Source organism: Lynx canadensis, chromosome F1 (assembly GCF_007474595.2).
Source record: "Lynx canadensis isolate LIC74 chromosome F1, mLynCan4.pri.v2, whole genome shotgun sequence".
Lineage (NCBI taxonomy): Eukaryota > Metazoa > Chordata > Mammalia > Carnivora > Felidae > Lynx > Lynx canadensis.
In genome coordinates this window covers 12,182,091-12,194,452 of record NC_044319.2, presented here as the reverse complement: position 1 = coordinate 12,194,452, position 12,362 = coordinate 12,182,091, and the positions used below count along the sequence as shown (strand labels likewise).

General features: G+C 41.5%; 1 protein-coding gene across 7 annotated transcripts in view; it reads right to left on the bottom strand.

Annotated features, from left to right (window-relative positions):
- Nucleotides 1-10,349, bottom strand: part of CF1H1orf112 (chromosome F1 C1orf112 homolog) — an 82,845-nt gene extending 72,496 nt beyond the window's left edge. For 4 of the 7 annotated variants that reach the window (XR_004343103.1, XM_032591758.1, XM_030303484.2 and 1 more), the window contains exon 1: nt 9,442-9,714. The gene's annotated coding sequence lies outside the window, so the exon portion shown is untranslated. Of the gene's footprint in view, nt 1-9,441; nt 9,717-10,265 lie in introns of those variants that run through there. The other 3 variants (XR_004343104.1, XM_032591760.1, XM_032591757.1) reach the window with 2 other exon arrangements.
- Between the last annotated feature and the right edge of the window lie 2,013 nt (nt 10,350-12,362).

Genomic DNA, 12,362 nt, shown 5'->3' with positions numbered 1-12,362 from the left:
TATCTGATTAATTTAAGCTGGGCAATAGCCTTGAAATTGAGAATGGGAATTTGTCATTTGTAAAAGATATTTCTTTCTCCAGGGAAGACAACTGAGGCAGAAAAAAAACAAACAAACAAAAAACAGGCAGGTATCATCATAAATACATGCTCACTCTGATCTGCAGGTTATCTTTCCTGGACTTCCAGAATAGAATAAGAGTCTCCTGCTCTATGTACTAATGCTTCTTCTATCACAAAACTTAGTACGTTATAGTTATTTTTCTACTTGTCAATTAGCAAATAAAATCTCCAACATGACCATACTCTACTTAAAGGCAATCATCTTATTCTGACTTGGAATTTAATAAATACTTGTTGAATCTGTTGAATGGGTGGATGATTGAATGAAGATTCAAAGTAAGTCAGTCAACGTGGAACATCACAAGATCATCTATGAGTAAGTGTGAATTACAGAGTCAGAGGAAATGTCCTCAAGTTCAGAATAGGTAAAAATCACTGGGCTGAGGTAGTTGTGGGATGCTTTGTACGGGATGGGACAAGAATATGGCTTTGGAGGGTAGATACAGTTGAGTGACTGGATGGGTAGAGAGAGAGGATACTACTCCAGAAACAGTCAGTGGCAGAGAAGACTTAGGCAAGAGGCACAGGGCCAGTGAGCGGACAAGCACTGCGGTGGCATTGGTCCCAGGCTGTCAGGTTGAGGTCTGACGAGGGAGAGCTTTGATGCCCAGGCTAGGGAGTCAGAGCCTTTTTCCTATAGACAATAGGAGCACATTAAAAATCTTTAATTGTACAAGTGATAGGCTGCAAATTCAATTTAAGGAAAATGTATCTTGTTTTGGAAGGAGGAGGAACCGGAGATAGAGAAACTAGTTTGGAGTCTCCCATTCGGTGCAAAGGGAAGGCTTAGATTTGGCAAGTAGCTTGGAAAGGCATATTTAGAGGAGAAGGATGGCAGCCAATGGTGCTGATACAACATGGTAGGGAAGTGGTGAGCCACAAGTCCTTTTCCTCAAAGAGTAAGTGTGCTTGAATTCCTGGTGGCCTTTGTGGACTCCTCTCCCTATATTCTTTATGTGCACCGAGTCTCAACGCCCGTCATCAATTCTAAATGAAGACCCTAAAATCCTTAAGATTGGGAGTTTCCTTCCACCCTTCCTCCCTCCCTCCCTCCCTCCCTCCCTCCCTCCCTCCCTCCCTCCTTCCTTCCAGTATAATAGATATATTCAAGCAGGCTGGAAACTCAGGCAGGACCTGATGCTGCAGTCTTGAAGCAGAATTTGAAGAAATTCTGGGAAACCACAGTGTTTGCTCTTAAGACCTTCAACCGATTGGATGAATTTCATCCACATTATTGAAGGTAGTTTACTTCAAGTCAACCGATTTTGTATAAAACTATAGCCCAGTTTTTAAAAAGTTGGATTTTGACATTGGTACAATACACAGAGCTTTACCGGGTTGCATCAGTTTTATAGGCATGTGTGTGTGTGTGTGTGTGTGTGTGTGTGTGTGTGTGTGGTTCTATGCAATTTTGTCACAGGAGTAGATTCACGTAACCACCACCACAGTTGAGATAGAGAAATCTTCAACCACACAGCTCTCTTTTGCTACCACTTAATAGTTACATCACACCCTTATTCCACTCTCCATCCCAAATCATAGGCAACCACTGATGTTCTCTATTTGTATTACGTGTTATATTTTAAAATGTTACATAAATAAAATCGTACACTATGTACTTTTTTATTTCACTCAGCATTAATTCTCTTGAGATCATCCATGTTATTTCACATATCAATCAAATTATATAGCTCATAACTATGTTTCTTTTTATTTCTTTTTTATTTTTTTTTTAAATTTTTTTTCAACGTTTATTTATTTTTGGGACAGAGAGAGACAGAGCATGAACGGGCGAGGGGCAGAGAGAGAGGGAGACACAGAATCGGAAACAGGCTCCAGGCTCTGAGCCATCAGCCCAGAGCCCGACGCGGGGCTCGAACTCACGGACCGCGAGATCGTGACCTGGCTGAAGTCGGACGCTTAACCGACTGCGCCACCCAGGCGCCCCTCTTTTTATTTCTGAGTAGCATTCCATTGAATGGATGCACCACATTTGTTTAAGCATTCACCTGTTCAAGAACATTTGGGCTGTTTCCAGGTTTTTATAAATGAAGTTTCTACAAATTTTCATATACGAGTTGTTCTAAAAACAGACTTTTTTTTTTTCTTTTTCATTTCTCTGGATAAGTGAGTGCTCAAAGTTCAGTTGCTGGGCTGCATGGTGAGTATATGGTCGGTTTAAGAAACTGCCAAACTATTTTCCAGAATGTCTGTACCATTTTACAGTCCCACCAGCTTTAGGCTATGCTTCTCTCCTAAGCTCCAGACCTTTGCTTCCAATTGCCTATTTAGTAAATTGACCTGGATGTCTCAAATCCTCGAACTTAGCTTGTTAAAACTTGAGCTCATTATCTTCCCTTATACACCAATAGCCCTGTATTTTTTTGCGTGGACTAAGATAACCCTTTAGTACACAAACCAAACACCGAGAGCCACCTAGATGCCTCTCCCATGGACTCTCTCTTTCTCTCTTTCAAAATAAATAAACATTAAAGAAAATTATTTTTAAAAAACCCTATATCCATCACTTGGGTTGGTACATTTTATCTCCTATCTCTCAGACAGAGGGGAAGACTTTTTAATGTTTATTCATCTTTGAGAGACAGAGAGAGACAGAGCATGAGTGGGGAGGGGCAGAGGGAGAGGGAGACACAGAATCCTATGCAGGCTCCAGGCTCTGAGCTGTCAACACAGAGCCCGACGCAAGTCTTGAACCCACGAACTGTGAGATCATGACCTGAGCCGAAGTCCAACACTTAGCTGACTGAGCCACCCAGGTGCCCCAGGAATAGGAATTTTAGAGTTGGTAGTTATATTAATGCTTGAAGCATAGAGATGTGAAAAAGACTAGTCCCCTATAAGTAGGTCCGAGTTGCCAAATGAACTCAAATCCCTTTATGTGGTAGCAGACTGGAAATGAGAGACCTATTCTTGGCAAAGCTCTAGCCTCAGATTTCAGCAGAAACTGCAAATGAATTCTACCAAACGTATAAAACAACTTATTTTAGCAGTGTGGACAGTCAATCGTATATAGCATCATCTGCTGCCTTAGATCCCCTGCCAGTTACACTAATTTGTAAAATAGTCCCTAAAATAGTCACCTAGGAGTTTAGTTAATAATAATTGTAACTTGGTGACACAGTTAGACTCCTGAAGGAAGTTTTCAAGTTGTCTGTGGGATGGACCAGAGCATACTTTTTCCTGCTCAGCACAGGGCATTCAATAGAATCTGAGAGTCATTACTCGCTGGCGTTACCAGCTGCACTTATCTGAAGTCAACCACGTGAGTCTAGGCACCCAACTAGATCTTCCTTGTCCGAGCCACAATTACCTTTGGATCAATCCCCAGAGACACGACTTAACGCAAATCACACTGATGTTCTGAAATAACGTCCTGCTGAGAAGTAAAATAAAGAAATACACGACGGAGTCAGGTGGCAATCTACTCTGCGGCTTCCTCTTCCAGTCTTCCCTTCCAGTTGGATAGCCAATTTGACTTCTAGTGGAAAAGCCATTGACTCTTTTGCTCTGAGTACTCAAGTCTATTAAGAAGTCGCTTATGTGGAAAGAAATCAGCACTATCACGTCCCTAGGGGCTGTGCAGTGTGACTGCTTGGCATAATTGTGGGTGAGGAAGCCAACTCAGCTTTGTAACAATAGGGAATATGTTCAGGAAATCCCCCATTTAAGCTCATTTCCAAGCGGTTTTGTGCAACTAGTGCGATGGGACATTGGAGTCCTTGCAAGTCAGAGCCATTATTACTGTTATATCCTTAATTATGACCAGGTTCCAACAGGCTACTGTGACTGCAGCCAGAGACATGTGAGAAAAGAATCCAGGGTCCTACCCCTTGTCCTCCCTTGAAACACAACTCATTTCTAATCCCGTTTTTCTTCCCAGCTACTCAGGGTCCAGCTTTGGTTTTCCTTTGGATATACTGGCCATAGAGTGAGCCTAAGAAAGTGAGGCTGGAGGTCTGGGCATAATGGTTTGCCATAGAGCTAGCTAATCTTCTGAGAAGCTTGTCCAGCGTAGGCCCAGATACCTGCAAGATTTTCAGGCAAGAGCTCACTGTCTGAATTCTTTCTATATTAGCGTTCCATTGCTGCAGTAATAAATTATCACAAATGTAGCAGCTTATAACACAAACGTATTATCTTACAGTTGTGTAGGTGGGAAGTCTGACATGGGCCTTACCTGGTTAAAATCAAGATGTCACAGCGTTTCATTCCCTGTCTGAAGGCTCGAGGGGGGAGATCTGTGTCCTTGCTCATTTGAGCTGTAGGCAGAATTTGGTTCCTGGCGGTTTTAGGGTGGCGTTCCGGGCTTTCTTGCTTATCGTCAGCTAAGTGCTTTTCCCAGTTTCTCAAAACGGGACCCACATTTCTTGGCTCGTGATCCCCTCCCTAGTGGGTATACTCATTCTCTCAATTCAAATGTCCTGTCGTTTTTCCTCTGTCTCATCTCTTTACAATGTAGCTGGGAAAGGTTTTCTGCTTTTAAGGTCTCGTGTGATTAGATTGGGTTCACATGGGCAATCTGGGGTAACCTCACCATCTCAGGGTCTGTACCCTTTTTTTGGTTATTTGTTTATATATATATATATATATATATATATATATATATATATATTTTAAATATAACTTATTGTCAAATTGGTTTTGTCAAATTGGTTTCCATACAACACCCAGTGCTCATCCCAACAGATGACCTCCTCAATGCCCACCACCTACTTTCCCCTCTCCCCCACCCCCCATCAACCCTCAGTTTGTTCTCAGTATTTAAGAGTCTCTTATGGTTTGCCTTCCTCCCTCTCTGTAACTTTTTTTCCCCCTTCCCCTCCCCCCCATCTTCTGTTAAGTTTCTCAGGATCCACATATGAGTGAAAACATATGGTAACTGTCTTTCTCTGCCTGACTTATTTCACTTAGCATAATACCCTCCAGTTCCATCCACGTTGCTGCAAATGGCCAGATTTCATTCTTTCTTATTGTCAAGTAGTATTCCATTGTATTTATAAACTACATCTTCTGTATCCATTCATCAGTTGATGGACATTTAGGCTCTTCCCATAATTTGGCTATTGTTGACAGTGCTGCTATAAACATTGGGGTACAAGTGCCCCTATGCATCAGCACTCCCGTATCCCTTGGGTAAGTTCCTAGCAGTGCTATTGCTGGGCCATAGGATAGATCTATTTTTAATTTTTTGAGGAACCTCCACACCATTTTCCAGAGCGGCTGCACCAGTTTGCATTCCCACCAACAGTGCAAGAGGGTTCTGTTTCTCCACATCCTTGCCAGCATCTATAGTTTCCTGATTTATTCATTTTAGCCACTCTGATCAGCACGAGGTGGCATCTCAGTGTGGTTTTGATTTGTATTTCCCTGATGAGGAGCGACGTTGAGCATCTTTTCATGTGCCTGTTGGCCATCTGGATGTCTTCTTTAGAGAAGTGTCTATTCATGTCTTCTGTCCATTTCTTCACTGGATTATTTGTTTTCCAGGTGTGGAGTCATATCAGCAAAGTCCCACTTGCCATGCAACGTAACGTACAAGATTCAAAGATTAGAGTTTGGGCGTTTGGGGAGAGGGGTGTCAATTACTCTGCCTCCTACATTATCTAAAGGTAAGGATTCATTATTGATTTATTGAACATGTATTCATTTAGTGCCTACTATACACAAGACAATCTACAAGGCACTGGATGCTCTATCCTGTTTCACTTGTGAACTGTGAGAGGTGATGGAAAATTTAGGCATTGAGCAAATTTACCTACTGAATTTTCTCTTGAGCCACACACTCATTGTCCATAGGGAGAAGAGGACTGGGAAGGAGCTGATGACAGAGGAGACTCTCAGGCAACCATAGTAGTTGTGTGTGCTCAGTTCACTTTTCATAGTTTAGGGGCTGGGTGTGAAGTGTGGAATTAATGATTTGGAGGTACTGCTGTGAAAGTTATCTTTAATTCAGAAAGAATCAATTGATGTAACAATACGTAAAAACTTCAATGTGTGGGGCGTCTGGGTGGCTCAGTTGGTTAAGCGTCTGACTTTGGCTCAGGTTATGATCTCGCAGCTGGTAAGTTCGAGCCCCGCGTCAGGCTCTGTGCTGACAGCTCGGAGCTGGGAGGCTGCTTCGGATTCTGTGTCTTCCTCTCTCTCTGCTCCTTCCCCGCTAGTGCTCTGTCTCTCTCTCAAAAATAAGTAAACACTAAAGAAAAAAAAAGCTTCGATGCGTGCTATGGTGTCATGCTAGCATGCATACGTACAGGTTTTGCTCTATGAGAGCTAACAATGCAGGTCAGGAGATGTGCACTTCAAACAGTCTGATACCAGTGCAGAGCAATCGTTCATTTAATTAGAGCAAAAGTCACGCTTCAGCTCGCTGGGAGACTGAAAAGACACAACCAGTGTGAGCTAGTGAAACAGAAAAGTTTCTTTACTTCTTGTGCATGTCAGAGGTGGGGGAGGGAGAGGAGGATCAGAGTTAAAAATACCAATTGTGGCCAGAGAATCTCATGGATTCATGGATTCTACACTTGATCTTAGCCAAAAGGCTGAGACTCGATCATCAATTAATGGATTCTAAATAAAAGACGGCGCTGTCATTATATATCCTTTCCCTGTTATCTGTCACTTCTTTGAAAAATAACATCTAGGAAAAATTACATCAAAATGTAACTGACATCAAACACTGACAATGCCAAATGCTGGTGAAGACGTGGAACAACAGGTACTCTCATCATTGCTGGTGGGAGTGACAGTGGTACAGCCACTTTGGAAGGCGGTTTGGAAGGCCGTTTCTTAAAGTTGAAATACACCCTTACCATATGATGCAGCAATCACACTTTTACATGAATTAAAAACTCATATCCACATAAAATTCTGCACATGGATGTTTACAGCAGCTTTATTCATAACTGCCAAACTTGGAAATAACCAAGGTGTCATCACTAGGTAAATGGATAACTGAACTGGAGTACCTCCATACAATGGAATATTATTCAGTGTTACAAAGAACTGGGATATCAAGCCATGAAAGCATATGAAGGAGACTTAAATTATTAACTGAAAGAGGCTATCTGAGAAGGCTACATACCGTATGATTCCAGCCATATGGCATTCTGGAAAAGTCAAAACTAAGGGGACCATGGTGGCCAGGAGTTGACAGGAGGGAGTGACAAGTAGGTGGGGCACAGAGAATTTTTAGGACGATCGAGCTAATCTGTATGCTACTATAATGCTGGATATATAGCATTATAAATTTGAATCCACAGAATGCACAACACAAAGAGTGAACCCTAATGTAAAGTATGCACTTTGGGCAAGGATATATCACTGTAGATTCATTGATTGTAACAGGTGCACAAATGTATGGAGAATGTAGATAATGGCCATACACGAGGAGCGGGAAGGAATTATAGGGAGCTCGGTACTTTCTGCTCAGTTTTGTTATGCACCCAAGACTTCTCTAAAAATAAGGTCTATTTAAAAACATCCTATTGCTACTATTGGGGGCTTGTATTTAACAGTATAGGGGACACTTGGGAACAATCAGTCAATTTAGAAGTACAGACATATGTGACTCAGGAAGTAAGAAAATAAAAAGCACGTGGCTGAGAAAAACAGGAAACGAGGAAGTGTACAGGAAGTAGCTGAAAGTCCTTTCCAAAGAAAAATGCTGTTCAGAAACCAGTTATATTTAGAGGCTTCCAGCTTCCAGTTACTGAGCAGTAGTTCCTCTGAGACCAACACTCCCACCGACAAGAGCCATAAATTCTGGACTCTGGAGAGCAACTTGCAGCCGGTAGACATTGGAAGGGTGTCCACATTCGGAAGAAGGGAATAGCACAAAGATGAAAAAATTTCCCATTTTTTCAGGTTTTTACCTCAGAACAAGCTAAAACTTAGAAAGTCCAAAATCTTATCGATCTGAAGAATCAGAAGGCAGAATTCAGGGCAGTCATGGGAGCTGGAAGGACGGAATCCAGAAAATGAGACATCTGGAGAAAGGGGGCCCCAAATTCTGTATATATTGTATCCAAATCTTCAGCCTACATGTGTACATGGCAGATGTCAAGCATATGACTAAGGGTTAAAGAACTGAACAAAGATATCTGCTGCTGCCTATTGTAGAGGGGCTGACGTCTCAAGTTTGAATTCAATTAAGTTACCTGCCTGGTAGAAAAAAAAAATCATACTCTTTGGAAAATCCAGAGTCTCCACAATAAATAGTTCAAAATACCCAGGTGGCAACCCAAAATTATCCCACATATGCATAAACAAGAAAATGTGACTCATACTTGACAAAAGGCCATGCAATAGAGACCCAGGTGTTCAAACCTGGAACAGTGACTTCAGAGTATCTATTATAATCATGCTCAATAATGTAGAGGGAAATATGGGCATAATTAACAACCAAATAGGAAACCTCAGCAGACAAATGGAAACTACAAAAAAAAATGGGGAAATTCTAGAACGAAAAAATAGAGTACCTAAAATTAAAAAAAAAAATTCACTGGCTGGACTCCACAGAAAGTAGAGAAGACAGAATAGAGTTAATGAACTTGCGGTTAGTTACATAAGAATTATTCAATCTGAAGAACAGGAAGGTTGGGCACAACAGAAAAAAGAAAGAGCAAAGCATCAGAGACCTGTAGAACTGATAACGTGGATGGTAAGAGGAGGCACAGATGCTATTCTTTTTACTGGCTATAACCCCCATTTTCTACATTGTAAGTGCAGGCTTCCAGCCTATAGTAAATCTGCTTTCAGGAAGATGTCACATATTTGGCTCATAGTTTTCTTTCTATGGGGTCTGCTGTTCCTATCCTCAGTGGTTCATTCCCAGCTTTTACCGAGCCTTTTTTCCCCCCCTCATACTAACCACTGTACTAATTGCTCTGTTCCTTGTTTTCTTCTGCTCTCTTTCCCCGTGACTGACAACTTTCTGTAGTGTTACACTTGGCTTTCTACTTTTTTGTTTATCTATCCTAGGTTTGGGGTTTGTGGTTACCATGAGGTTCCCATATGACACCGAGGTATAGAGCGGTTTATTTTGGGTTGATGGCTACTTAAGTTTGAACAGTTCTAAAAGAACTTCTTTTTTACTCCCCCAACTTTACATTTTATGTACATTGTTACATTTTTTTTTCCTTTTGGCTATTATGAGCAGTACTGCAATGAACAACGTTTTATATGTTTATCTACACGGGTATTTCTGGGTCAATAGGTAAAATTCTGATAGCTATTGACATTTCTCCCACAACACACTGTCACGATTTTTACACTTAACCAACATTTCACAACCTCTTACCTCTTCATTTGGACCCTGTGCCTGTCCTCACTCAGGCTGGTAGGAGCTCCATTTTGACTCCCGTATCCATCCACGTCTTGGTTAGCAGTCGTCAATCACTGGGGGCTTATCGACTGTCTAGGACATCCTGTGAAAGACAAAATATTTACTGAAAAATGTGTAGTCCTCTAGCTCCTTAATAATACCTCCCTAATTTATATACAGAAAACACAAATAGAACCAGTTTTCCAAAATATGGTGTGAACATGTGTATGTCAGACACCAAGCAAGATTTATTTTTAACCATGTAAATTTCAGCATTTCCTGAGGGCTGGTGGTGGAGGATGGAGATAAAAAAAAAATAGAATGGAAGTCATTATTTTTCAGGATAAACCCTTTTAAGTCCATACTCTCTGAGCCCGGAACATGCCAGCGGAGTTAATGACACTCCTGCTATCATCTGTCAGAATAATGCTAATAGCATTTTTCCTGTGTTTGGGTTATGGACCTTACAAAACCCTTGAGAGGCAGGCGGGGTATAGATTAATATTCTCATTTTCCCAATGAAGAAACTGAGGTTCAGAGAACATAAGAGTCTTGCCCAGAGTCACACTGTAAATGGCAGAACAGGAATTTAAATGCACATCTACATTCCAGTGGAATGGACAAGAAAGCCTGAAGGCAGATTAAACAGCACACTAAACAGATAGGAGCAAGCCTGGCTATCTTCCCTCTGCCTCCATTCACAGAAGGGTGAGCAAAGTGCAATGAATAAGGGAAGCCCTGAATGAAGGTAATTAGCAAATAGCTGTTTCTAAGGGAGGCACCAGCTCCTGAAATCTCACCTTGTTGTCTGCTCTGGAGCCGCCATCTTGCCTAAGGTCTTCTCTCTGGGGGGACAGTGCTCTTCCCTCCACGCTGGACCTCCCAGGGGGAGGTCTTTGCCTTACCATGCGTGGGTATGAGGAACAAAAAAAGTTGATAACCATTTATTAACTATCTTCCATATGCCAGTCACTGAGCTAGATTCCTTAATACCACCTCATCCAAACTGGAATGAGTGTCCTCATTTTACACATGAGGAGACTGCCAAGGCTCCGGGAAGAACAGAATAACCAACCATGTCTCTTTTCCCCTCAAAGTGGCAAAACTCTTTTGCGTTTTAAAATTCAAATGGTGCCTCAAGTGTGAAAGGAAAAAACAAAATCACAGCGGCAAAATCAACCGTAATTCTTCAATCTAACAACCACCTTTCGTGTATCATCTCCTCCTTATGTGCCCGTACTTTGCTAGAAGTTGTGGTTGGTGAACAAATTTGAGAACAACTTCTACAGCTCGCTTTTAAAATTTAGCATCGGGATGACCTTCCAACTTGCCACGATCCTCATAACAAGCATTTTACTGGTCACAGTAAATTTAAATTTACTGATTTCCGTAATGGACATTTAGGTTGTTTCCAGTACTTGGTCGCCCAAATCAAATTGTTAGGTCGTGTGCTAATAGTCTTTTGTTACTATTAAATTATTTCCTTAGAATAAATTCTCAAGAGTCATATCATTGAGCAAAAGGGTATAAACATTTTTATAGCCCTCCTGCATTACTAGGCAAAAGGCCTGTATGACTCTAAGTGGCACACACAAATAAGGGCAGAAGCAGACATTTTCCAAGGAAACCATGCTGCTTTCCATTTCCGGCAATGCAATGAACATCCAAGTTAAAACTACCAAGATACTGAATTAAATATAAAAACTATCTTCTTAGGGGAGTGTGGGCGGCTCCGTCATTAAGCGGCCAGCTCTTGGTGTCGGCTCAGGACATGAGCTCACGGTTCGCGGGTTCCAGCCCCGCATCGGGCTCCGCACTGCTTGGGATTTTTCTCTCTTCCTCTCTCTCTGTTCCTCCCACGTAGTCTCTCCCTCTCTCTCAAAACAAACAAGAAAACAAAAAAACAAACAAATAAACAAGTAAATGTCATTTCCCCAAGGAAACCTTGTTCCCTTTAAGTGGAAAAATGTACTTAGAAATCAAGCGCTGGGCAAGTGATGTGCTTATTTCCACTAGGATATCACTGAGTCTAGGCCCTATCAGTGGATAGAGCTAGGAGATGTTTTATTAATTAATTAATTTATTTATTTATTTATTTATTTATTTTTAATGACTTTGTACAGATACCTCACCACAGGGCCTGTCGTTTGTCAAATACACATTTATATTTCTCATCTCCGGCAGTGATAATCTTAGTTTCTGATACCATCAATATATTTATTCGCTTACTCAATCTTATAAGACACAAAACATAGCTCATCAATGTTACTACCAATGAAATCCTACGAGCTAAAGTCCAAGATATTTTTGCAATTCTTTTTGTTCTTAGAATCTATCCACTGAGCATGGACAGTCAGAGTACTGTGTCACTGGTATTTGGATTGGCTCTTTTTGCCTTCTCTGAGTTCATGTTAGTTTATTTTTATTTTTGAATATATAAACGTAAATATGGTCTCAAAGTCAAAACCATCTGTAGACACATACTCAGAGAAGCCTCACTCTCTTCCACCCTGTCCCCACTAACACCAAGAGATAACCAATCTCATAAGTTTCTGATTTATTCTTCTTAAAAAAAATTTTTTTAATGTTTACATATTTTTGAGAGAGATGAAGACAGAATGTGAGTGGGTTAGGGGCAGAGAGAGAGGGAGACACAGAATCCGAAGCAGGCTCCAGGCTCTGAGCCATCAGCACAGAGCCCAACGTGGGGGCTCCAACTCACAGAGCTACGTGATCATGACCTGAGCCGAAGTCAGACGCTCAACCGACTGAGCCACCCAGGCGCCCCTCTGATTTATCCTTCTTGTGCTTACTATTGCAAATAAGCAGATGACCACATATTTTTCTTCCTTCCCTTCTTCCATACTGAAGGGGGCACACTATATACCCCTTGGTAC